Source organism: Martes martes, assembly GCF_963455335.1.
Source record: "Martes martes genome assembly, chromosome: 10".
NCBI lineage: Eukaryota > Metazoa > Chordata > Mammalia > Carnivora > Mustelidae > Martes > Martes martes.
Genome location: NC_137898.1, coordinates 106,146,928 through 106,174,426, shown reverse-complemented (window position 1 = coordinate 106,174,426; position 27,499 = coordinate 106,146,928). Strand labels below are relative to the sequence as shown.

The 27,499-nt window shown below is 46.0% G+C and overlaps 1 long non-coding RNA gene across 2 annotated transcripts in view; it reads right to left on the bottom strand.

Moving 5' to 3' along the window:
• Positions 1-25,970, bottom strand: part of LOC308350375 — a 38,714-nt gene extending 12,744 nt beyond the window's left edge. The window contains exons 1-2 of one of the 2 annotated variants that reach the window (XR_013967517.1): positions 25,844-25,970; positions 21,536-21,608 (exon numbers count right to left, since the gene is read on the bottom strand). This is a non-coding gene — a long non-coding RNA (uncharacterized lncRNA). The remainder of the gene's footprint in view (positions 1-21,535; positions 21,609-25,843) is intronic. The other variant, XR_013967518.1, reaches the window with a different exon arrangement.
• Between the last annotated feature and the right edge of the window lie 1,529 nt (positions 25,971-27,499).

The following is a 27,499-nucleotide window of genomic DNA, read 5'->3' as shown; positions in this document are numbered from 1 at the left end:
GGCTTACTTCCAGAGCCTTCCTCCTTCAGGGTCGTCTCCTCCGAGACTCACCCAGTAAGTATTCACTGAGTGTCTCCAAGATGCTCAGGATACAGCAGTGGAACGTTGGTTGTCGTGTGGGGTGCAGCAGACAAGCTCATCACCAGCAGCCAGTTCTCCCTTCCCTCCTTCCAGGCACTTGATAGGTTTGTACTTCTCTGGTCACACAGAGCAGGCATGGCTGTGTCAGTGGAGACTGAGCAGGGCGGTGCGTGTCACTCCTCAGCAGAGCCTTGATGGCCTCTTCCCTTGTCACAGCAACCAGCAAAGCTGCAGGTGGTGGAAAGGCCACCACCTGGGCCCAGAGTGAGGGGTACACAGATGGCATGATGGACACGGAGAATGCGTGAGGGGTAACCCCAGTGGCGATCTCTGGTGAATGTTTAATAACCAGCCCTCCAAGGGAGGAAGATGAAGGGATGCATATACACGCGGTGTGTGTTTATTATAAACTTAACTGAGACAAAGAATGCAATTCTCAAGTGATATGCCATACTCTGTGTTGAAATTCCACGTATCCACAGGATACAGAACGCATTGGTACATTTTTGCTGCACTCTTGTATAGAACCAACCTGCAGTTGCATTAGTTTGTAAGTGGAATTCCAGCAAGAACGTCGGTTGATAAGATTCATGGGTCAGATGGAAGTGGAGCACCAGGAGATCCGTGTGTTGGACCTTCACTGGCTCATCAGTGGCATGAGTTCTGAATACTAGAGCAAGGCCTCGATGTTTTGTGCTAGCCACAGCAGGATGGCTATGCATAGGGCACAGTCCTAAGCTTAATCTACATCATAAATATTTCCCCATCTCTCTCAAGTCTACACAAACACCAAAACCAAACAAACAAACAAAAACCTATTTGTGGCACTGACTGCTCTCAGTGGTGTGTAAATACTCCCAGCATGGCTGGTTTGAGCATGTCCTCGCTCACCAGAGGCTCGCGGGGAGATTCACTTCATCATACAGCCTACTCCCCCCATAAGGATAAAAGACCACCTAAAGATCCTCAAGCTCAGAGAAAACAGCGTTATCAAGCAATAACAACAATAAGCTATCGATATATGTTCCTAACAGTAAAATGTAGTAAAATAATTGAGAAATGATACATTTTGGGTACTTATTGCCTTCACTTTAAACACGATTTTGTTGGTTGTAGGTTTATGGAATTAAACTTTTAATAACATCTGGCTCATATTTATGAAAACATAACAATTCTCTCAAGCCAGTAAAGGCTGGCTCCTGCAGACACCTGGATAGCCCTTATGTTATAAGCCAGTTAGCCTTAGTTAGGATCTGTTACCAAAGCATGACTTAGTCTGTCATGAGTAAACAGGGAGGGGTAAGTGCCACCGAGAGCAAATCGAGGTCAGCAGGCGATCAGGGTACTCCTCTCTGAAAAGGGGACATTTGAGCAGTGACCTGAAAAAAGGGACTGAAACACAGGACTATCAGAGCAAAGATATCTCAGGTAGAACAGCTAGTGCAAAGGTCCTGAGGTAGAGACTGCTTAGTGTGTTTGAGGAAGAGCAAGAAGGCCAGTGTGGCTGGAGCAGAGAACAATGGAGGGGATGGGGCGGAGGTTCCCACGAGCTAGATCACAGGGGGTCTTCTGACAACTGCAAGAATTTTGGCTTTTTCCTTCAAGTGAGGTGGAAAGCCAGGGGGAGATCTGGAGCAGAAGCCTGACATGACTTGGATTTTTGAGACGATCATTTTGGCTGCTGGTTGGAGAACAGACTGCTGGAGGGCAAGAGAGGACGTGAGGATGCCAATAAGGAGGCAAAAATCTAGATGGGACAAGACAGTGTGCTTGGAGCAAGCCGGTTCCAGCCAAGCGTGGGCAATGGCCAGCTTCTGGCAAGCTCCCACAGGGGAAGCCAGCAAGACTGGATAATGGGTCAGATGTTGGGGTTTGAGGAAGTCATCAAAGGTGACTCCCAGATTTGGGCCTAAACAATTAAAAGGATGGAGCTGCCGTCTACTTTCTAAGAAACAGTGAAGGAGAAGCAGCTGGGTGGGGCATGCGGAATTTGGTTCTGGATAAGCCTGAGATGCCTGTGAACACCCTCGTGGAGATTTGGAACAGGCCGAAGTACAAGAGGTCCAGTCCACAGACACACAGAGGAGCTGTCGCATGGAGCCTGTATCTAAAACCCTGGCACTTTGTGAGATGAGCAAGGAAATGAAGATGGATTTAGAAGAGGAGAGAACTAAGCAAGGAACCCAGAAAATTGCAGGCAGCTCTCTGCCGAGGAGAATCATGGGAAAATTCTGCTATGCCATTTGCAGCCTCACATCAGAGGATCAGAGTGGGAGAGGCAGGGACACCCTAACAGAATTCGCCCCCACCTGTCCTGCTGCCTGGCACACAGGGTTACGGCTCAAGAGTCTAGAGGATAGATTCTGATTTGCAGCTACAAAAAGATGCCCTAGGACACTTGCCAGGCTGGTGTTCGCCTGCTCACTGCCGCTCCAGTGAGTGCCCGCCATGGCTGGGGAGACCCTCCATCCCCACTTCCTCCCACGGGGTATTCAGAAACACTCCAGCGAGGTCGCCTGGGAGGACGGCCTTATGTGACCACAGCCCCAGCCTCACCCCTAGGGCTAGGCGCAGGCAAGGGAGAACACATCTGGGTGAGAAGAGCTGCTCCCAACATGGTCATATGAATCTCACACATAAATCTCTACCCCAGAAGCTCTGGTCTCATGGAAGGCGAGCTTGGGTGGCCACAGCTGGGTCATGCAGGCCGTCTCATTGACTTTTATCCAGTGGTCTGGTGGCCACCAATCCACTGGCCCCACTTTACACAGAATGAGTTGGACAGAAGGTGAATTTTATCATACAAGCCCCCTCTTTCCCCCATTTTCCCAAGAAGATCTTTAGGGACTCCCAACTATACTCAGGATCAAACACAGAGTCCTTAACGAGGCTCACTAAAGCCATCTTGGCCACTGTCCTGCTCCTTGCTTACTGCTCCGGCTCATTCTTGGTACTCCTCCAAATCATCCTCTGCTCCAGCCCCTGATGCTCTACTACCTAAAGTTGTCTGCCTTCCCTCCCATGTTCCAGAACTCACACAAACACTATTTCCTTTCCCTGCAGTGCCTGGAATTGTGAAACACTTTTTACCTATTTTCTGAAAGTGAACACACAGCTTCTGGTGGCTTTAACAGAGTTTCGTACAAGCAGCTCAGTTGCAGAGTTTACATGTGGCAGGAGAGGGTCTCCCTACTGGGGAACCACAGTGGCTGCCTGCCCCAGCCCCTGATCGTGGGCCGCCACACCCCTCTCCCTCCTCTAGGCTGGGACAGTGTTTGGCCAGTGAGTAGCAGCTCTACAATGGAGGCAGGCTGGGACCACCTGTATTAGGGGACCCTGAAAGGCAGAAACAGGATACCCCATGTCTGCCTCTCAAAACTACAGTTAGCTGGTAGACAAAGCTGACCCAGCAAAACCAGGGATGCTCCTTTCTTGGCGTTTTCCCTAAGACGGCAAATTGATGGTTTGGGAGGCTGGGAAGAGCAGACAAGAGGCAGGAGAACAGGACAGTGTGATTGGCAAAGGGTCTGGTGGTCCCCAGGTCTAGGTATCAGGGGGCATTGCTGTGCTCTGTCCTCTTCCTGAGCAGGTAAGCCCAGAGTTGACTATGAACTCCAGCTCAGAACAAGGTGACCCACAAGGAACTGTGGGTTTAGAGTGATTCCCATCACAATGGCTGTCAAGAGCCTGCTGGAAACACAGAGGCGGGCATAAGGAACAAAACTGCGAAGACCTCTAGGGCTGATGGGATGAAACTTCCCCAGGGAGCCACGATCTGGGGCCCAGGACCCCACCTGCAAGTCCTGTCACACTCCTGCTGAGGGAAGAAAGAGAGCAGGTCTGTAGCCGGGGAGGAGAAGGTCACTCTGGGTAGCCACCAGCCCACCCTGTGGCCTCTGCTGGGAAGTCAGCAGCAGCCCTGCACCTCGGCCCCACTAGGACAAGCCCCTGCAATGACCCTGCTGCAGGTCTCTGTGTCTCTAGGGACACAGTAGGGACTGCATGTTCTGGATCGCAGCCCCTGGATCCCTGGACTGCAGATCTGGGATGTGGGGTTCCATGACAGGTTGTCTTCAGCCAGCACCTGGAGACGCACAGGCAGGCGGGCCGAGCTAAGGGCTGCGGCAGCACTCCTTCCCCTCTGGGAGGTTCTGCGGGCCCACACAGACACGAAGTAGAGGGTCTGCATGTCAGCAAGACACTTCCCAAGGCTCAGCACACTTCACCACACACACCTAAGGCAGACAAGCACCCCAAATGAGCCCAGCCGACCAAGCAGATGCGCAGCCCAGATGAGGTCCTGCCACAGGGACCCATGTCAACTGTGCTCTCTGCAAATCCAACTGCTGAGGTAGATGCTGAGAGGGGTGGGCTCAGAGGAGAGCATTTGAGAGAGAGAAAGAGAGAGAGGAAAGAAAGGGAGGGAGGGAGGAAGAAGAAAGGAGGAAGGAAGAAAGGAAGGAAGGGAGGAAGGGAGAGGAAAGAAAAGGGAAAAGGAAATAAAGAAAAAGGAAGGAAGGAAGAAAAGAAAAGAGAAGAGAGAAGGAGGAAGGAAGGAGAGGGAGAGAGGGGAGGGGAGAAAAGAAGGGAAGGGAAGAGAAGAAAGAGAGAGGGGCACCTGGGTGGCTCGGCAGGTTAAGCCTCTGCCTTAGGCTCAGGTCATGATCTCAGGGTCCTGGGATCGAGCCCTGCATCGGGCTCTCTGCTCAGCGGGGAGCCTGCCTCCCTTCCTCTCTCTCTGTCTGCCTCTCTGCCTGCTTGTGATCTCTGTCAAATAAATAAATAAAATCTTTTTTAAGAAAAAAGGAAGGAAGAGAGAGACAGAGAAAGCAAGAAACGAACAAACAAACGAATGACAGAAAGAGAGAAGAGGAGCAAGGTGGCGGAGGAGCAGGAGACTAAATATCATCGGGTCCCCGGAGCTCAGCGAGATCGTTATCACACCATTCTGAACACCGACAAAATCAATAGGAGATCAAAGAGAAGAAGAGCAGCAATTCTAGGAACAGAAAAGCGACCACTTTCTGGAAGGTAGGACGTGCGGAGAAGTGACTCCGAGGCTACAGATGGGAGGATAGACCACGGGGGGAGGGGCCGGCTCCCGGCAAGTGGTAGAGCAGCAGAGCACAGAATCAGAACTTCCAGAAGTCTGCTCCACAGGGGGAAGTCACTCCAGAGGTTAAGCAGGGGGTGGAGCTCTTGTGGGGTCTCAGGACCCACGGGGTCACAGAAACACCAGGGATGTCTGAGGGTGGCAGAGCTCCCAGGTATCCCAGGTATCAGAGCAGGGAAGCCGCTGCAGAGACGGAGGCAAGGAAGGGGCTCTCAGCTCGGGGTTACCTTAAACCATGATCCGAGGCACAGTCAGGCCACTGCTCTTGGAATAGGGACCCCACAAGTGACAGATCTGGGAGGAGCAGCACGGGAGCATGCTGCAGGAATCTGCTGGGTTTGGAGACTCCAAACAGGGCCAGCGGCAGAGACAGAAACACTTGGTCACAGGCCAGGTGAGCTCAGAGCGCAGCCAGAGACCAGGGAGACAGGAGTGACTGACGGCTTTTCTCTGAGGGCGCACTCAGGAGGGGGGGCCCTGAGCTCTCGGCTCCTCCTGGCCAGACTGGGCGGCCGCCATCTTCATTCCCGTCCTCCAAAGCGGTACAGAAAGCGATCAGGGAACAAAAGCTCCCGAGACCAAAACCGTGCAGATTACTTAGCCTGGCCCCTGGCAAAGGCGGTGCAATTCTGCCTCGGGCAAAGACATTTGAGAATCACTGCAACAGCCCCCCCCCCCCCCCCCGCTCCCAGAACATCAACAAGAACATCCAGCCAAGACCAAGTTAACAGATCAATGAGAACTACAGAACTCCAGCATTAAGGGAATAGAGCACATAGAATTCATGGCTTTTTCCCCATGATTCTTTGGTCTTTCAAAGTTAAATTTTTTTTAATTTTTTAAAAAATTTATTTATTTATTTGACAGACAGAGATCACAAGTAGGCAGAGAGAGAGGGGGAAGCAGGCTCCCCGCTGAGCAGAGAGCCTGATGCAGGGCTTGATCCCAGGACCTTGAGATCATGACCTGAGCCGAAGGCAGAGGCTTTAACCCGCTGAGCCACCCAGGCACCCCCAAAGTTAAATTTTTTTAATTTTATTTTTTCTTATTCTATTTTAAAATTTTTTCCTTTCTTATTTTAACCTTTTTAAACTATTTTATCTTACCAATACCCTTTTAAAAGAATTTTTAAGTTTTCATTGTTATATTCTATCCCTTCATTATATTTAACCTTACATTTTGTATTTAACCTTATTTTTTATATACACAGAGGTTCTTCTTTCTTTAAAATCTTGGGATACAGGTTCTTCTAACAGATCAAAATATACCCTAACTCTAAATATACTTTCAACTATATAACTCTAGCACATAGCTTTGTTCTAGTCTCCAGCCTGATCACATTCTTTTTTTTTTTTCCAACCAACTTCTTATCAATTCCTTCTTTCAGAATCTTTTAAAGATTTTATTATTTATTTGTCAGAGAGAGAGAGCATAAGCAGGCAGAGTGGCAGGCAGAGGCAGAGAGAGAAGCAGGCTCCACGCTGAGTAAGGGAGCCCGATGTGGGACTCGATACCAGGATCCTGGGATCATGACCTGAGCCGAAGGCAGTGGCTTAACTGACTGAGTCATCCACACGTCCCTAGAATCTTTTTTAATTCTCATTTTTACAGTCATATTCCATCCCTTCATTGTGTTTACCCGTATTTGTGTGTGTGTGTGTGTGTGTGTGTGTGTGTTTCTTTCTTTAAAATTTTGGGAGGCAGTTTCTTCTAACAGACCAAAATACACCCAAAATCAAGTGTGTGCTCTGTTCTATTCATCACTGTAATGTTATATATACATATATATTTTTTTTTCCTTTTCTTTTTTCCTTTTTTCTCCCCCGGTTTTGGGTCTCTTCTGATTTGGTTAGTATATATTTTTCTAGGAAGGTAGCTATTCTTTTAGTATTTTGTTCTCTCATTCATCTATTCTTATTTGGATAAAATGACAAGGCAGAAAAACTCAACTTAAAAAAAAGAACAAGAGGAAGTACCGACAGCTAGGGACCTAATCAATACAGACATTACCAAGATGTCAGAACCAGAGTTCAGAATGATGATAAGGTGCTAGCTGGGATCAGAAAAAGCATGGAAGATTAACCAGAGAATCTCTTTCTGGAGAGATAAAAGAACTAAAATCTAACCAAGTTGAAATCAAAAAAGCTATTAATGAGGTGCAATAAAAAATGGAGGCTCTTACAGCTAGGATAAATGAGGCAGAAGAGAGAATTAGTGATATAGAAGACCAAATGATGGAGAATAAAGAAGGTGAGAAAAAGAGAGACAAACAACTACTGGACCACGAGGGGAGAATTTGAGAAATAAGTGATACCATAAGATGAACAATATTAGAATAATTGGGATCCCAGAAGAAGAACAAAGAAAGAGAGGGTCAGAAGGTATATTGGAGCAAATTATAGCAGAGAATTTCCCTAAATTGACAAAGGGAACAAGCATCAAAATCCAGGAGGCACAGAGAACCCCCACCAAAATCAATAAAAACAGGTCCGTACCGCATCATCTAATAGTAAAATTTACAAGTCTCAGTGACAAAGATAAAATCCTGTAAGCTGCTATGGACAAGAGGTCTGTAACATACAATGGTAGAAATATTAGACTGGCAACAGACCTAACCACAGAGACCTGGCAGGGCAGAAAGGACTGGCATGATATAGCCAAGAATACTACATCCAGCTAGGCTGTCATTGAAAATAGAAGGAGAGATAAAAATCTTCCAGGACAAACAAAAGCTAAAAGTATTTGCAAACACCAAACCAGCCCTACAGGAAATAGTGAAAGGGGTCCTCTAAGCAAAGAGAGAGCTTACAAGTAACAGAACAGAAAGGAAAAGAGATATTATACAGTAACAGTCACCTTACAGGCAACACAATGGCACTAAATTCATATCTTTCAATAGTTACCCAGAATGTAATAGGCTAAATGCCCCAATCAAAAGACAGAAGGTATCAAAAAATAAATAGATAAATGAAAAAAAATTTAAAAAGAAACAAGGTATCAGAATGCGTAAAAAAAAATAAGACCCATCAATATGCTGTCTGTAACTCATTTTAGACCCAACGACACATCCAGATTTAAAGTGAGGGGGCAGAAAACCATTTATCATGCTAATGGACATCGAAAGAAAGCTGGGGTGGCAATTTTTATATCAGATAAATTAGATTTGAACCCAAAGACTATAATAAGAGATGAGGAAGAACACTGTATCATATTTAAAAGGTCTGTCCAACAAGAAGATCTAACAATTTTAAATATTTATGCCCCTAACATCAGAGCACCCAAGTATATAAACCAATTAATAACAAAATCAAAGAAACACATCAACAATAATAGTAGGGGACTTTAACATTCCCCTCACTGAAATGGATAGGTCATCTAAGCAAAAGATCAACAAGGAAATAAAGGCTTCAAATAACACAGTGGACCAGATGGACATCACAGATATATTTAGAACATTCCATCACAAAGCAACAGAATACACATTCTTCTCTAGTGCACGTGGAACATTCTCCAGAATAGATCACATCCAGGGTCACAAATGAGCTCTCAACTGGTAAACTGGTACCAGAAGATTGGGATCATTCCCTGCATATCCTCAGACCACAATGATCTGAAGCTAGAACTCAATCACAAGAGGAAATTTGGGAAGAACCCAAATACATGGAGACTAAAGAGCATCCTTCTAAAGAACGAATGGGTCAACCAGGAAATTAAAGAAGAATTGAAAAAATTCATGGGAACAAATGATAATGAAAACACAACAGTTCAAAATCTATGGGACACAGCAAAGGCAGTCCTGAGAGGAAAATATATAGCGATACAAGTCTTTCTCAAGAAACAAGAAAGGTCTCAAATACACAGCCTAACCCTACACGTAAAGGAGCTGGAGAAAGAACAACAAAGAAAGCCTAAACCCAGCAGGAGAAGAGAAATAATAAAGATCAGAGCAGAAATCAATGAAATAAAAACCAAAAAAAAAAAAAACAATAGAACAAATAAATGAAACTAGGAGCTGGTTCTTTGAAAGAATTAATAAGATTGATAAGCCCCTAGCCAGACTTATCAAAAAGAAAAGAGAAAGGACCCAATTAAATAAAATCATGAATGAAAGAGGAGAAATCACAACCAACACCAAAGAAATATAAACAATTATAAGAACATATTATGAGCAACTATATGCCAGCAAATTTGACAATCTGGAAGAAATGGATGCATTCCTAAAGACATATAAACTACCACAACTGAACCAGGAAGAAATAGAAAACCTGAACAGACCCATAACCAGTAAGGAGATCGAAGCAGTCATCAAAAATCTCCCAACAAACAATGGCCAAGGGCCAGACCGCTTCCCAGGGGAATTCTACCAAACATTTAAAGAAGAATTAATTCCTATTCTCCTGAAACTGTTCCAAAAAATAGAAATGGAAGAAAAACTTTCAAACTCATTTTATAAGGCCAACATTACCTTGATCCCAAAATCAGACAATGATTCCGTCAAAAAAGAGAATTACAGACCAATATCCTGGATGAATACAAAAGCAAAAATTCTCACCAAAATACTAGCCAACAGGATCCAATAGTACATTAAAAGGATTATTCACCAAAACCAAGTGGGATTTATTCCTGGGTTGCAAGGTTGGTTCAACATCAATCAATGTGATACAATACATCAATAAAAGAAAGAACAAGAACCATATGATACTCTCAATAGATGCTGAAAAAACATTTGACAAAGTACAGCATCCTTTCTTGATCAAAATTCTTCACAGTGTAGGGATAGAGGGTATATACCTCAATATCATCAAAGTCATCAGTGAAAAACCCACAGCAAATATCATTCTCAATGGGGAAATACTGAGAGCTTTTTCCCTAAGGTCAGGAACACAGAAGGGATGTCCACTATCACCACTGCTATTCAACATAGTACTAGAAGTCCTAGCCTCAGCAATCAGACAACAAAAAGAAATTAAAGGCATCTGAATCAGCAAAGAAGAAGTCAAACTCTCACTCTTGGCAGATGATATTATACTATATGTGGACAACCCAAAAGACTCCACTCCAAAACTGCTAGAACTCATACAGGAATTCAGTAAAGTCTCAGAATATAAAATCAACCCACAGAAATCAGTTGCATTTCTACACACCAACAGCAAGACAGAAGAAAGAGAAATTAAGGAGTCAATCCCATTTATAATTGCACCCAAAACCATAAGATACCTAGGAATAAACCTAACCAAAGAGGCAAAGAATCTGTACTCAGAAAACTATAAAGTACTCATGAAAGAAACTGAGGAAGACACAAAGAAATGGAAAACTTTCCACGACCATGGATTGGAAGAACGAATATTGTGAAAATGTCTATGCTACCTAAATCAATCTACACATTTAATGCAATCCCTATCAAAATACCCATCAATTTTTTTTCAAAGAAATGGAACAAATAACCCTAAAATTTATATGGAACCAGAAAAGACCCCAATAGCCAGAGGAATGTTGAAAAAGAAAATGAAAGTTGACAGCATCACAATTCTAGACTTCAAGCTCTATTACAAAGTTATAATCATCAAGACAGTATGGTACTGGCACAAAAACAGACACATAGATCAATGGAACAGAATGGAGAGCCCAGACATGGACCCTCAACTCTATGGTCAACTCATCTTTGACAAAGCAGGAAAGAATGTCCAATGGAATAAAGACAGTCTCTTCAACAAATGGTGTGGGGAAAATTGGACAGCCACATGCAGAAAAATGCAACTGGACCATTTCCTTACAACACACATGAAAATAGACTCAAAATGGATGAAGGACCTCAATGTGAGAAAGGAATCCATCAAAATCCTTGAGGACAACACGGGCAGGAGTCTCTTCAACCTCAGCCGCAGCAATTTCTTCCTAGAAGCATTGCCAAAGGCAAGGGAAGCAAGAGCAAAAATGAACTATTGGGACTTCATCAAGATCAAAAGCTTTTGCACAGCAAAGGAAATAGTCAACAAAACCAAAAGACAACGGACAGAATGGGAGAAGATATTTGCAAATGACATATCAGATAAAGGGTGAGTATCCAAAAATCTATAAAGAACTTATCAAACTCAACACCCAAAGACAAGTAATCCAATCAAGAAATGGGCAGAGGACATGAACAGACATTTCTGCAAAGAAGACATCAGACACATGAAAAAGTGCTCCACATCACTCAGCATCAGGGAAATACAAATCAAAACCACAATGAGATACCATCTCACACCAGTCAGAATGGCTAAAATTAACAAGTCAGGAAACGACAGATGTTGGCAAAGATGCGGAGAAAGGGGAACCTCCTACACTGTTAGTGGGAAGGCAAGCTGGTGCAGCCACTCTGGAAAACAGCATGGAGGTTCCTCAAAAAGTTGAAAATAGAGCTACCCTACGACCCAGCAATTGCACTACTGGGTATTTACCCTAAAGATAAAAATGTAGTGATCTGAAGGGGCACGTGCACCCCAATGTTTATAGGAGCAATGTCCACAATAGCCAAACTATGGAAAGAACCTAGATGTCCATCAACAGATGAATGGATAAAGAAGATGTGGTACATATATACCATGGAATACTATGCCACCATCAAAAAACCCAAAATCTTGCCATTTGCAATGACGTGGAGGGAACTAGAGGGTATTATGCTAAGTGAAATAAGTCTATCAGAAAAAGACAATTATCATATGATCTCTCTGATATGAGGAATTTGAGAGGCAGGGCGGGGGGTCATGGAGGGTGGGGAGGGAGAAAATGAGACCAGAAGTGACTGGGGAGGGAGACAAACCATAAGAGACTCTTAACCTCAGGAAAGAAACTGAGGGTTATTGGGGGGTGGGCGGGGGGAGGGATAGAATGGTTGGGTTATGGACATTGGGGAGGGTATGTGCTATGGTGAGTGCTGTGAATTGTGTAAGACTGATGATTCATAGACCTGTACCTCTGGGGCAAATAATACATTATGTGTTAATAAAAAGAAAGGAAGGAAGAAAAAAAAGAAAGAAATAGAGGGAGGGAGGGAGGAAGGAAGGGAAAAGTCTATGGGTTTAAATTGGCTATAAATTTGGTATCAGTGCAGACATTCAAAAATATTTGTGATGTTGACATTGATAGTTTTACCATTCTAAGCACTTAAAAAATATTTACTCTGTTGGTGCTTGTAATAATTCTATGAAAGAACTATTAGTATTAACCCTGTTTTACAGATGGAAAAACTGAGGCACAGAGAGGTTTCTTAACATGCCTGAAGTCACACAGCCATTAAGAAATAGAGCCAGAATTTGAATCTAGTCCTAAGGGATCCACAGTGAGGAACATCTGCGTGTGCCTTGCCCTGGGTGGTTTAGATTTCGGATCCCACCTCACCCTCAAGAGCACTGCCGAGCTGGGCCACCGGTGCCCACTTTCCCCCAGCAACACCACATCTAGGTCAGGCACAAGACTTTCCCACCTGCTACCACCTACCCACCTCACCCCCACCTCAAAAAGAAAGCCAATACTTCTGCCACAATCCTTGTCAGCAAAACAGGAGGTTCTGGGCAGAACCTCTCTCCTCAGCTTGCTCTCATCTGCAGAGTGAAGTCTGGTGAATGTGAATGTGAATGTGGTGAATGTGAATGTGAATCTGGTCAGAGGGGCCTGGGTCTCACCTGTGTATAGTGGCGGGCAGTGGCAAAGACACGTGGAGAGGGTAGGTCTCAGGCTTCAGCATGACGGAGGTGGGACTAAGGCTGGAACATCCTCCAACAGGAGCAAGGATGTTCCATAAGTGCCGGCACCCGAATGTGAAAAATGTCTGCTGAAGTCCCAAGCCCAGGCTGTTCACCAAACACGCTGCCAGCCTCCTGCAAGTCCTGCAAACTTTTGGCGGAGGTGCCCCACCCTTGTGCAAACCTCCCTGCAGTCCTGACACACCACTGAAGTCCTCGGCATGCTTCTGTCTACGTGTGACCCGTCCCCATCCCCAGCACAAGGGAGCATCTCATGCAGAAAGTTTGAGAAGTGTGGACCCTGAGGCTCCTGGGAAAGCTCCAGTGTGCCGGCGGGCACCTGGCAGGGAAGGGCACAAAACAGGCTAAGGCTGCCACCCAGTGGCCATCCTGAGAACCACAGGAGGACCACACCTTCCCTCCAACCCAGAAGTCAGGACAGAAAGCCGGGGACCCCCACCAGGGCCTGGGAAATGAGAGCTCCTCCTCCCCTCTTCTCCTGAATTGGGTTGTCTAATCTGCTCTGAGCTCCAAAGGAGATAATATCTAACATTCGTTTGTTACCGTGCAGTGTACAAAATGCTTTCACACAATAATGATAATTACATGACAATATTAATTATTGTTGTAGCAACTACTATTAATCGAGGGTTTCCTATGTGCCAGAAACTTCAAAATCTCAACCCTTAATCCCTACAACAAAGCTGTAGTAAACAAATATATCTGCCCAGCAAGCATCCATGTTCCTTTCTGCTCTCAACGGCACCTTCATTTTTGGGAGAAGAGAATTCCCCTTCTACTCCCAGGACTTTTATTGAAACTACTGGCAAAAATCAGCTCTATTCCCAATGAACCCAATAGAAGGTAAGTCTTCAGGTGCCACCCTGGGGCGCAAGACTGCCTGAGATTGAAGCCAACACACAAGAAGCAGAACAAATCTCAGTGGCATTGGAGACCCCTGGATTCAGCTGTGCCTGAAAGAGTCTCTGGACTTTTCCATTCCATGAACCAATGTATTTCCCTTAAGTCTATTTGGGTGGGAGGGTTTGTTTGTTTTTTGTTTTTTAACTCGAACTCAGAAGAATTTTATTAATTTTTATTTCATAAAATAAATTACCATGTGGAAACAGGGTGTTTTAAGTAACAGGTCCAAAAATAGGAATTATGAAAGTCAAGGGTGGGGGACATTTATTCCACGCCACATGCCACTCCCTGTTGTCTGTGCTGAGGACAAATGAGAGCCATGATGTCCTGAGATAACTTGGAAGCAGAGAATGCCACAGTGACCAAATTAGACGATAACAACTAGGAACGAGTGCCACTCAACAAAGGAAAACAGCTCTGTGATGTGATGGAGCAGCAGGTGGCTACTTGAGGTTGGTCAGGGCTGGTGATGTGCTCTGTCACCATGGTTACATCAGGGATGGCATTTCCCAGAACTCCCTCCCTCGGATGGTTCCAACCAGAGTTGGCCAAAAGAAGCGCTCATGTGACGGTTGAAGGCAGAAGGGACGTCGTGTCCATTACTTTCTTATGGACATTGTGCAGTCCCGTGTACTGATGGACAAATGCTGAGGGCCTCAGTGAGTTCCAGTACATCTCCCCCCAGCTCCACTCCAGGGCAGCGGCTCATCAGCAATCTTCTGGATCCCCTGCCACTGGCGGGTACACAGAGCTAGTGGCCTCCCACAACAGCTCCTTCACAGCCTCACGAAGGTGGTGACTTAGGAGGGGAGGGAATATACGAGCAACGGAAAGGGAACAGGTTCAAGACCTGCTTTGGAGCTAGACTTGGTAGGACTTGCTGGTGGGTAAGAGGGAGGGTTTGACACAAAGGGGTCTTTGCTTTAAGCAAGATGGCAGATGTCTGGGGTCATTTTCTAGGATAGAAAGAAGCATACTAAGGGCTGGAAACAAGAGTTCTGTTTTGGAAATTGTGGTAGACTGAAAAAAAAAATAGCCACATTTTAATGGATCGAAAAAAATGACCACAAAAAAATAGTTACAGCTCCTCCCATTCATAACCATAAACTTACATAAAAGTGGTGAGTACAATGCAAAGAACTTTCTTTTTACTGACCCATTTGTTTCGGGCCCGATATCCCATCATCTGCAAATATTTTACTATTTCATACAATCAGGGACCTTCCCTCCCCTATCTAACCACAACCAAAGTCAAAATCAAGAAATTAACATTGATACAGTACTATTATTCAATCTGCAGTCCTTATTCAAATTTCTCCAGCTGTTTCACTAATGACCTCTAAAGCAAAAGGAAAATCATTTTTGCGCGTCCTTCATTTACTCCAGGAATCCACATTTCATTTAGCTTCATAATGACCCGTGTCTTTTCCAATCCAGAAGATCTATCCTTTAGTGTGTACCATGACCTTGATCTTTTTGAAGGGTACAGGTCATTTCTTTTGTAAGAAGTCCCTTGATTTTGGTTTGTTTGAAATTTTCTCACAAGTCAAGTCAGGCAATGCCTCTTTGATTTGGCATATCACAGAGGTGGTAATGGGTTTTTCTCACTGCATCCTGTAAGGTGGCACACAATTTCCATTCCCCTTTATCTGAGGAGGATGGATGTCCACTCTGATCACTTAATTAAGGTGATGTTTGCCAACCCTCTCCACTGGAAAGTTCCTCCTTTCCCCTTTGTAGTTAATAGGCATTTGTCCATTGTTGTAGTAAACAGCATTAACTGAGGGCTTTATATACGGGGAAGTATTTAAAGTTGTAAATATCCTTTGCCTTAGCAAACTTTTTATCGAGTTATCCTTTATTTATATCAGTGTCAATTAATGGTTTTCAATTTCGTTCAGTGGGTTGTTACTCTCATTATTTATCTTGATGCTTGAATTGTCCCTTGTCTGGATCCTCAATGAGAACCTTTCAAGCTGGCTTCTGTGTCTTTTGTAAATGACCTCATGGTTTCCGAGTACCTTCTTGCTTGCTGTCATGAGATATACCATGACCATCTTGCACCCTGTCCACCTCAGCAATGCAAGCGGCTGAAAAGGGTGTGTTGCCTTTAGTCGGTCTCCTGAGGCTTCTCTAGTCTGTGGCTGCTTCTCAGCCTTTCCTTGGTTTCCGTGACCTTGATGCTTTTGAAGAATGCTGATCGGGTATTTTGGAGAATGTCCCTGAATCTGGGTTGTCTGGCATGTGCTCATGGCTAGATATGGGTTATAGATTGGGGGAGGAAAATGTCACAGAGACAAGTGCCCTCATCATCGTATCATATCATATCGTATCACGGATGTATGACATCAACGTGACTCGTTACCTTGGTCACCTGGATAAGGAGGTGTCCGCAGGTTTCTCAACTGTGAAGTTAATATTTCCCATTCTATACGCTGTTCTTTAGAAGTGAATCACTAAGTCCAGTGAACACTCATGAGAGAGAAACTGACCTCTCCCTGGAGCCGTAGTATATAATCATTTAGAATTCTACTGTGATGAAGATTTGTAGGATAGGAGTTTTCAATTTTATTTTTGCTAGGACCCCCACCAGTTGTCAAGTGAAACCTATGGATCTCTTCTCAGAAGAGCATTTTAAAATTCAATGTATTTATTTTTTTAAAAAACCCATGGGATTGCAGAGGAAAACAATGATACTGAAATACAATGATCAAAATATTTTATAAACAAATGTGTGATGTGGCAATAAATGTGTTTGTTTATTAACACATCCAAACACATGTCTAGTAACTAAGCCGCATGTCTAGTAACTACTGTAATTTCCAAGTGTTGCTGAGTATAAATGATACCACTGCTCCTGCTAACACAATGGTTTGTTGCCTGCATTCACAATGAGATGGAAGGAATGCTACCTCAAGGACAAGTTTATAAAAATAAAGATTTATTTTCCCAAACAAGTTCACAGACTCCCTGAATTCTATCCACAGATACCCTGGGAGAGTCCCTGGACCCTAGGTTAAGAATCTCTGATCTAAAAGGATCCAAGGTAGCAAAGATGCTCTCAGAATGCAAAGGAAACAGAAAGTGCCTGCATAGTGGTGAGAAGTAAAAGGGGTTTCACCCTCTCTAATGATGAAAGACATGCAAAGAAATCCACATATCAGAGATTTTCTTATCAGACCATTTATCAAGATTTCCCCCCCCAGTAAGCTCTACTTACTTGGGGGGGGGGGAATCTCTACTCCCCCCAGTGGAGCTCAAACTTAAGACATGAAATCAAGAGTTGCATGCTCTAACCCCTGAGCCAGCCAGATGCCCTATCATCTTTTAGAGCGAAACTACAACAACACTCAGTGCTGGTGAGGATGCTGTGAAACTTGCATTCCCATATACTTCTAGTTACAGGGTAAATGTGTACAAATGTGTGCAACCCCATTGAAAGGCAATTCAAAAATATCCACAGCCATAAAAAGTTCAAACTCCTGATTGAGAAAACCACTTCTGAAAAGCCACCCTAAGAAATTAATCCTAGATATATAAAAAGCTCTATTTAGAGGGGCGCCTGGGTGGCTCAGTGGGTTGAGGCCTCTGCCTTCCGCTCGGGTCATGATTCCAGGGTCCTGGGATCGAGCCCCGCGTCGGGCTCTCTGCTCGGCAGGGAGCCTGCTTCCTTCTCTCTCTCTCTGCCTGCCTCTCTCCCTATTTGTGATCTCTGTCAAATGAATACATAAAATCTTAAAAAAAAAAAAAGTTCTATTTAGAGAGCCTTGTGACAGCAGTATTTATATCCACACACACAAAAAAAGATTAGCGGCAAATAAAGATCTAAAAGGAGGGCAAGGAATCAGGTGCAATGCATACAGGTGCATGCATACATGGAAGGCAATGCAGGTATTAAATGAACATTACTCAAACAACACAGCGGTCTGCTACAGACTGATGAGAGGCAAGAGGTGTAGGGATCCCATCCGAGCCTCAGTTATCTTATCTATTAATAGAAGGATAATAATAACACCTCCTAAGATTGCCATATGGCTTCATGAGATAACATATAAGTCTCTAGCAGGGAGCAAGATGGCGGAGGAGTAGGAGAACTAAATATCCTCACGTCCCAGGAGTTGAGCCCGATGGTTATTAAACCATTCTGAACACCGACAAACTCAACAGGAGATCAAAGAGAAGAGCAGCAATTCTAGGAACAGAAAAGTGACCACTTTCTGGAAGGGAGGAAGTGCGGAGAAGTGAATCCAAGGCGACGTATGGGAAGAGAGACCGCGGGGGAGGGGCCGGTTCCCTGCAAGCGGTAGAGCAACAGAGCACAAAATCAGAACTTTTAGAAGTCTGCTCCACTGAGGGACATCGCTCCAGAGGCTAAGCAGGGGTTGGAGCTCTCGTGGGCAGTGTGGTCTCAGGACCCGCGGGGTCACAGAAACACAAGGAGTGTCTGAGGGTGGCAGAGCTCCCAGGTATCAGAGCAGGGAAGACGGCTGCAGGGACGGAGCTGAGGGGGGGCTCTCAGCTCGGGGTTACCTTAAATCATGATCCGAGGTACAGTCGGGCCACAGCTCTTTCAGCAGGGACCCCACAAGTGGCAGATCTGGGGAGACCCCCACCTTCTTCCTCCAGGAGAAGCGGCACGGGAGGACACGGCAGGAGTCTACTGGATTTGGGGACTTCAAACAGGGCCGTGCGCCAGAGACAGAAACACTCGGTCACAGGCCGGGTCAGCACAAGCGCAGCCGGAGACCAGGGAGACAGGAGTGACTGACGGCTTTTCTCTGAGGGTGCACTGAGGAGGGGGGCCCTGAGCTCTCGGCTCCTCCTGGCCAGACTGGGCGGCGGCCATCTTCATTCCCGTCCTCCAAAGCGGTACGGAAAGCGATCAGGGAACAAAAACTCCCGAGACCAAAACCGCAGCAGATTACTTAGCCTGGCCCCTGGCAAAGGCGGTGCAATTCTGCCTCCGGCAAAGACATTTGAGAATCACAGCAACAGCCCCCCCCCCCCCCCCCCCCGCCAGAACATCAACAAGAACATCCAGCCAAGACCAAGTTTACCGATCAATGAGAACAGCAAAACTCCAGCACATAGAATTCATGGCTTTTTTCCCATGATTCCTTAGTTTTTCAATGTTAAAGTTTTTTAATTTTTTTAAATTTTTAAATTTTATTTTTTCTTATTCTATTTTAAAAAATTTTCCTCATTCCTATTTTGACCTTTTTAAACTATTTTATCTTATCAAAATCCTTTTATTTTTTTATTTTTTTAAGATTTTTATTTATTTATTTGACAGACAGAGATCACAAGTAGGCAGAGAGGCAGGCAGAGAGAGAGAGGAAGGGAAGCAGACTCCCCGCTGAGCAGAGAGCCCGACGTGGGGCTCGATCCCAGAACCCTGGGATCAGGACCCGAGCTGAAGGCAGAGGTCTTAACCCACTGAGCCACCCAGGTGCCCCATCAAAATCCTTTTAAAAATATTTTTTAATTTTCATTGTTATAGTCATATTCTATCCCTTATTATATTTAACCTTATATTTTGTATTTAGCCTTAGTTTTTGTATACGTAGAGGTTCTTCTTTCTTTAAAATTCTGGGATACAGGTTCTTCTAACAGATCAAAATACACCCTATACTCTAGCACATGGCTTTGTTCTAGTCTCCAGCCTGATCACATTCTTTCCTCTTTTTTTTTTCAACCAACATCTTATCTTATCAATTCCTTTTTTAGAATCTTTTTTAATTTTCATCCATTTGTCATGTTTACCCTTATTTTTGCATATATAAGGTTTTTTTTCTTTAAAATTTTGGGAGGCAGTTTCTTCTAACAGACCAAAATATACCCAAAATCAAGTGTATGGCCCTGCTCTATCCACCAGTCTAATATATATATATATACATACATACACACATATATATATAATACACACATACATATGATGGAATACTGTGCAGCCATCAAAAAGAACAAAAAAAAACACAGAATCTTGCCATTTGCAACGACATGGATGGAACTAGAGGGTATTATGCTAAGTGAATAAGTCAATCAGAGAAAGACAGTTATCATATGATCTCTCTGATAATAGGAATTTGAGAGGCAGGGCAAGGGGTCATGGGGCGTGGGGAGGGAGAAAATGAGACCAGAAGTGACCAGGGAGGGAAACAAACCATAAGAGACTCTTAATCTTAGGAAAAAAACTGAGGGTTACTGGGGGGTGGGGGCCTGGGTGATGGACACTGGGGAGGGTATGTGCTATGGTGAGTGCTGTGAATTGTGTAACGCTGATGTTACAGACCTCTATTCCTGGGGCAAATAACACATTCTATGTCAATAAAAATAAATTAATTTTAAAAATAAAAACTCTAGTAAAGAGCCTGGGGCATCCTGGGTGCTCAGAATGGATCATCTGTTGCCATTATGATGATATCATGCTGTACAATAAGGTAAAACAAAAAATCATACATAAGCACAGTTAAATCATTGCAAAAAAAATGCAGTAAAAAAGCAGAGGAAGTACATCAAAATATTAATAGCAATAGTTTCAGGGTAAAGAGGTCAGGCATAATTTTCTGTTTTTCTCTATTTTCTAAGTTTCTAGGATAGGCTTTTAATACACTATCTACCTGTTAATACAAAAAGCAGCAAAGGCGTGTGCTGGAAATATACACCCCTCCTCTTTCCTAACAATTGAGGTGGAGCCTATATCGGGACAATAAGTAACTCAAAGTCCTACATTCTCCTACATGCCCTCTCATCCCCGAAACCTTGGAGGCAAAGGAAATCCCACTGTCCAAAGCTGACGTCTCTTTATAATCACCGCTGGGTGGAAGTGCCCCAAATGAACAAAGAAGAAATGCAAACGCTCACTAGAGCCTAGACCATTGCCATCACTGAATTCACTACCCACAGAAGGAAACTCAGCAGCAGCAGCAGCATCAATAGCAGGAGCCTAGCCAAGTCCATGAAACATCGTCCCTGCTCAACAAACATTAAATAAATGCGTGAACACTGGGTGAAACGGTTGCCTCCGTGGTCGTCCCAGCAGAGCCACTGTGCCCACAGGGTGGCAGTGCGGTTCCACACTAGGCAGAGTGGGTGCCACCAGGACCTAAACGTCTGCCGCCCCGTCCCTTTCCAGGCAGAGGAGCCCCGAGACCCACAGGAAGCCTCCAAAGGAGGACAAGGCTGGAGTCGCCTGTTTTTATTGGAGTAGGTGACACGGCCCTCCGGCTGTAGGAGAGAGGCACCCTGTCCATTTGGAGGGTTGGACCAGCCCGTGCAGCAGAGCGCCCTGGAGGGAAGTGCGAATATCCAGGAGGCAGAGCTAGGACCGGAGCCTCCCAGGAGGGCCGCTGACCTCAGGACTTGGAGACAGAGCCCTCTGCGAAAGGCGATACTAGGAGCAGGGTGCTAAGATGGGTAGAACAAGCTGGGGGCACGCTCAGACCAGGGTTCACATCTTGGCTTCCCTTCTGGCAAGTCCCATCACCTCCCTTATTTCCTTATCTGTGGAATGGGAGTGGGACCTTGCCAGGCTGTCGAGAGACTGAAGTTCACTAATGCAAGGGAAGGACTGAGCGCGACGCCTGACATGCAGCCCCTCAGCCAGGCTGGTCACCAACATACTGTTTTTGATTGTTGTTGTTAATAACTGTGGTGTCGTTAATTACACATAGACATCCCAAGGAAGACTTACCCTCTGTGGGCACACAAGACGAAAGCTATGACTGGATCTCGAAATCATTTCTTCATCCACCATCAGGCAGGAACTGAAAGGGAAAAGACCAAGAAGCAAAAACGTTAGCTACTCTTTTTTTTTTTTTTTAAAGATTTTTTATTTATTTATTTGACAGATCACAAGTAGGCAGAGAGGCAGACAGAGAGAGAGAAGGGAGGATGCAGGCTCCCTGCTGAGCAGAGAGCCCGATGTGGGGCTCGATCCCAGGACCCTGGGATCATGACCTGAGCAGAAGGCAGAGGCTTTAACCCACTGAGCCACCCAGGCGCCCTACTCTTTTTTTTTTTTAAATGAAAGGACATATGTTTGGGGGAACTATCAAATGTGATTTCTGAATTCCCTTCAGGGAGAGAAGAAATAGCGCTGAATTCCCTCCGCCTCCTCCCCTGCTCAATCCTGAGGCCAAAGCTACCAGAAGAACTGTGGGCCCAGCATCTACATGAGGAATTTTGTCCAAGGGGACACCTTCACGGTGTGGCTCCTGGCTCTGGGCTGACCTTGTCTGCACCCTTTAATGCGAGCAGGCAAATGCAGGATCCCTTCATTCTGCATGCGGCTATCCTGGGCGTGGGTCGGGGGCAGAGGCAGAGTTCTTATCTCTCCTGAGCTTATAAAGTATGATTGATGAGAAAAAGCAAACAGCTAGAATCATTTACACAAGAGGAAACCAGAGAAAAGAGACAACTTAAAATAATCTCCAAGTCTCTGATATACTGTATAGTGGAAGGCAGCCAAATGTTCTCCAATTTTTATGAGGACATAAAGAAAAAGTAAAACTTGTTTACCACAGAAGGGATCTAGGCTGGGTGGAAGCAGCCATTGGGAAAGTATGATTCATGAAGGTTCTCCAGGAGGGATAAACTTGAAATGTGAGGCATATACGATTCAAATGTCTCTTTTCCTCTATGTGTACGAAAATGAACATGTATGAACATGCAGACACCGACTCTTAAAATGTAAGTCACAATGATCGTAATCTATGCACACCTGGGCACATGGTCCCAGGATTTTGTCACTGTAGCAAGTGAACTTTAAGAGTCTGAGTGCTTGTATTCGACATGAAAGGCTGTGTCATGTTGCGTAACAAAGAGGTCCAAAATATTTGTGGGTTAAAACAAAAAAAGTCTATTGCTCATTCATGCTATATGCCCATCGGACCTAGACATGTCCTCTCACTCAGAGACTCAAGCTGACACAGCCTCCACTCCCTCGTTGCTGGGACAGGGGAAGGGTTGGCTATAGATATACTGTAAGTCACGCGTGGGCTCCTAAAGGTTTCTGCCTGCTTCACTTCTTCCCACACAGCACTGAACAAGGCGAATCACCTGCTCACAGGGAAGTGAGATCCTACTGTGTGTGCAGGGGAATACTGGAATCTTTGGAGACAGCCCAATGACTACCCAGGGATTACCCCTCTGACATTTAGATCAATCTGTCAAGTACATTTACCCTGAAACATATTTTGTGCCTGTAACAATGTTTGCCCTCCAAGTGGACTTCTCTGAGAAGGCTGATGCAGAGAAACTGTAAACACCCTTATTTCTTCCCCTAGAAGGATCTAGAGTAACTTAGATTGGAGCCTTCCTCCAATCTTCCTCCACACAGAGCAAGAAATCACTTATTTGGCAAATCTAAATTTAGCTCCAACTAAGTGTCAGGTGCTAAGAACACCAAGACAAAATAAAACAAAATTCCTACCCCCAGGAGATCCACAGTCTAGTTATCCAGCTGGATCAGAGGGCTGGGGCTTGGAGCAAGGTCTTGGCTCCATAGAGATCCATGTGGGCACTTGCCCTCTCCTTGACATCCCTCCTGCCCAGGTATTTTGCTCAGCTCTTGCCTGGGCTCCTCCTTGCCTTCTGCTCTCCCTATGCTTCCCTCTTCGAGACCCTGTGCCAAACCTATTTCTCTGGCTCATCTCTCACCACTCTTGCCTTAAAGTTGTCTGTTTTCTCACCCATGACACAGGGTTCCTGCTTCTAAATGTCTGCTCTGCCCAGAGCATTGCACACAGGCTCAACTTCCACACGAACCATGTACATTCCTATTACCACAGGGCTTTCCCTTCCCTTTCATCCTCCTCCTTTACCCTGTAAGCACTAGACCTTCACTGTGCCGACCACACCGCTCTATAATAATCTGTTTATGCACCTGCCTTCCTCACTGGGCTGTGAATTCACTGAGGACAGGCACTCTGTCCCTGACTTATGGTTAAAGCAAACGCTCCAACAATGCTTGTTGATATTTCTGTGGCAGAGAAGTCGGATAGGGTGATCAATAAAAGACATTCAAGCATAAAAGTATCCTGTATTAGGGTAGTATTCTGAGTATGTGGAGCGGGTGTCAAATAGAAATAGGACTTCAAGGAGAAAAAAAATTCCTTCTAACTATAAAAATACGTCTAACACAAAGAGAAGATTGTTCATGTGCTAATCAGTGTGTGGCCCACAGTCCACAATGAGGCATCACGCAGAATCTCAGAACCCAGTCCCGATGAATCCAAATTTGCAACTTAACAAGACCCTTAGATAATTCTTATGCACGGTCCAGGTTCTGAAGCTCTGGTCTAATGCATACTAATCACAGCGGTAGTAAAAACAGTTCATAACATTTCCTGATGTTCCTGCATTGTCTAGACACTCCTCCCATGCCTCTCACACTCCTGTGCCTCTCAGAGCAGTCCTGTGAGATCGACACTACTTAACACCCTCATTTTTTCAGGTGAGGGAACTAAGACATGGAGAGATTAAGGAAGGACCTTGACAAGGTCACGTGGCTAGTAAAAGTAGTAGGGAAGAGTGCAAGCTCTTCGGCACCTAGCTTAGGAAAGGTGCATAGGGGTACTTAACAATATTTTAATAGATGCTAAGAAATGGAGAGCTGAGATTTGAACACATGCTGATGGGTTCTAAAGCTCCTGATCACTCAGCGCATGATAAATATTTGTCATTTGTCAAGGACACGGCGGGGGGCGGAGGGCTTTCCACAGCACCTGGCATGCTGTACACCGCCCACAACCGACACATGAATGTGTGACTGAATGTGGTGGGCAGGCCCCTCTGGAGTCCGGGACCTGAGTGTGGTGAGGAGGAGTGGAATAGGAAGTAAGTGATTTGGAATTAAGACTGTCAGCCGCAAAATAACAAAAGGAGCCTGAGTTGGAGACTATGCCTGTGTGCGCTCAAGAGCTCTCAGCCCGAGGGGAAAACAAGGTGATACTAATAGCGGTAACCTGTCACTGGTTCTTGTCTCCATCAGTCCCCACAGGCTCCACGGTCACTGTAAAGTGACCCGTGTCTTTCTGAGAATTTCCGGGTCTTTCTGAGAATTTCCGGGCTGTGGCTGGCACAAGCAAACACCTCCTCTGCCAGACGCCTCCACTCTGCTACTTCTCAGGAGCAATCTCAGTCCCAGGGGACAGCTGCTGTGCCTCTCCTGCTGGGTGCCCCAGGTCCCACTGCCTCCTGCCGCAGCTGAGGGATATGCTGAAAGACTCGACTGCAGCTGCACCCACTCTGAGGCCAAGAGAACGCCCAGCCCCTCTGTGCTCCGCTCCACTCCCCACGTTCCCAAGCAGGAGTGATGCGGCTCAATGCCTTCACGAGATTTCAGTCAAGCACCCCCTGTTCTCCAGCTCTAGCCCACAGGACACAGTCCAGAGACTGTACTCAACCAATGTTGGATCTAGTTGGCCATGCCTGAACCCTTCTCCCCTCCTGGCAAGTTTTAACCCCGGGGGAGGGGCTCCTCAGGCCCAACCAAACAGGTTTCTGAAATAACACCCAAATTGCCAATTAGTCCCAGGTGTTTCTGAATATCAGCTTAAGCTCAAGATGGAGCTTCCCCCCAAATCTGCTTTTCTCCCCCTTTTAACCCAACACATAATACTGAACTTTTGTTTTAAGAAAAACAGACCGGACTCTCTTCAAGACTGTATGCCTATGTTCAAAGTGTACACGTGCCCACCCGTCTCATTCTGCTTCCAGGCGTAGGACTCCCTGGATCATAACTACCACATATTCCTACTGACTCGATGGCCGGCACTTTAACCAAAAACCTTACGGGCCATTTCTCCAGCTTATAAACGAGGAAACTGAAGAGGGTTACATAACTCCCTGAAGTTTCTCACATTTGCCAGTAAGCAAAACCGGATTCACACCCAAGCCTATTTCTCCCAAGTACGCTGAAGGTTGTCCCCTTTCTGGGCCAGGGATAGTAAGCTAATGGGACTGATAACCCATCCTTAGAAGAAAGAAAGGCGAAGACCTGGCTTTGACTCAGAGACCAGCGCGCTCACCCCGAGCTCCTGCTTCCTGCCAGCGGCCAGGGTCCCAGCTCAGCCGAGACGCGGCGTCGCACAACGCGAGCGTCGGGCCCCGCCCACTCTAAGCCTAAGCCCCGCCCCGGGCCTTGGCCACGCCCCCGGTCAGTCACCGCCGGCCCACAGCCGTCATTTCCTGTCCGGCCCTGGGCGTGTCAGGTCAGTGCAGCGGGGTGGCCCGGGGTCTACCCTGGGATGTGGTGCTGATCTGGCCGTCAGCGCCGAGCAGAGGACCCTGATGTGGGCCCCAGCAGATGGGACGGCATCAGCCGCGAGCTGAGTCCTCGCTTTGGGCATGGGAGCCGGTGGACGCTGCGGAGTGGTTGCCAGGCAACGGTGCCGTCGGCCCCGCCCCTCTGCGTTGGGCGGGGAGGGGCGTCCAGGCGAGCGGGTCGCCTGGCTCCCGCATGCGCACCGCGGGTGCCGTGCCTCCTTGAGTGCATCTGCTGGCCGACGGAGGGTTCAGCTCCGGTCGCGCATCCTTACACCCCTGCGCCTGCCCGGGCAAGTGCTGAGCCTTCCTCCTGCACCGGCAACTTTGGGCAAGTCAGCTCCCTTCACTAGGCCTTAGTTCCGTGGGAGCCTTATTATGTTAGAGCTGGAAGGAACCCTGTCGCTCATTAAGTTAAGCCACACGCCCCCCGCCCCCCCCGTTTTGTAGATAAGGGGGCCTAGCATTTACCACTCATTGAGTGCCTGGTGCTTCAGTTAACCCCCTGGGGAGTCCTCTTGGATCGTGTTACCGTTTCCATAGAATGAGTTAGGCTCAGAGAGGTTGGCGACTTTAGCTGAGGTCACACAGCTTGTAACTGGTGTAGTCTCAGAATCAAGTAACTCCCACTTTGTTCATGGCAGAGTTCAAATTTCCAGTTAGAGGTGCTTCCACGACTGTACTACTACTAAACCTAGTTGTAAATCAGAATCACCCCCGAGAGAGTCTTAAAAGTCTTCATTCCCGGGTTCCCTGGCAGGTTGACGGACTGAGAAGCTTTGGTGCTATAGCTAAGAACTCTGTATATTCAGCAAGTTTGAGGATGGTTTTTATGGCCTGTGGGTGAACTTTGGAAACCCCTGGGGATACCAGGAGGCCTGTTTACCCACAAACCGCGGAGAAGTAATAAACCTGAAGTACCTAGCGAGGAGAGACGCTGGTGCATAGTGCCATCAAGGTCTGCTCCCTACAGCCCGTTTTCAGGTTCTCTTCACTCCTCAGAAACAAGCCAGAGGCTTATAGTTTAAACGAGTTTGGACGGTTACATGCAAATTCTCCAGCTCCTGGCTACCAGTCACACGGCCAGGTCCAGGCTTCTGGCTGGGAGGGCCTGTTATGATCAAAGTCAGGCGCTGGTGTCCTCTCCATTCCTGCCAGCCTGTCAGCCTCTGTCCCCCTGGCCTCCTTCATGCCAGGTCCCTGAATCACAGCGGCGGTTGCTGGCTTTGGAAGAACATTTTGCAGAGCAGTTCTCCCAGTGGAGGGAGGGCTGACAGCTTTCCAGAAGTATCACCACAAATAATGAGTATCCCTTGGCCTTAACAGCAGCCAGAGTGAAATAGATCACCCTGCTGTTACTCGTGACATTTATGAACACAAATCCATCTTA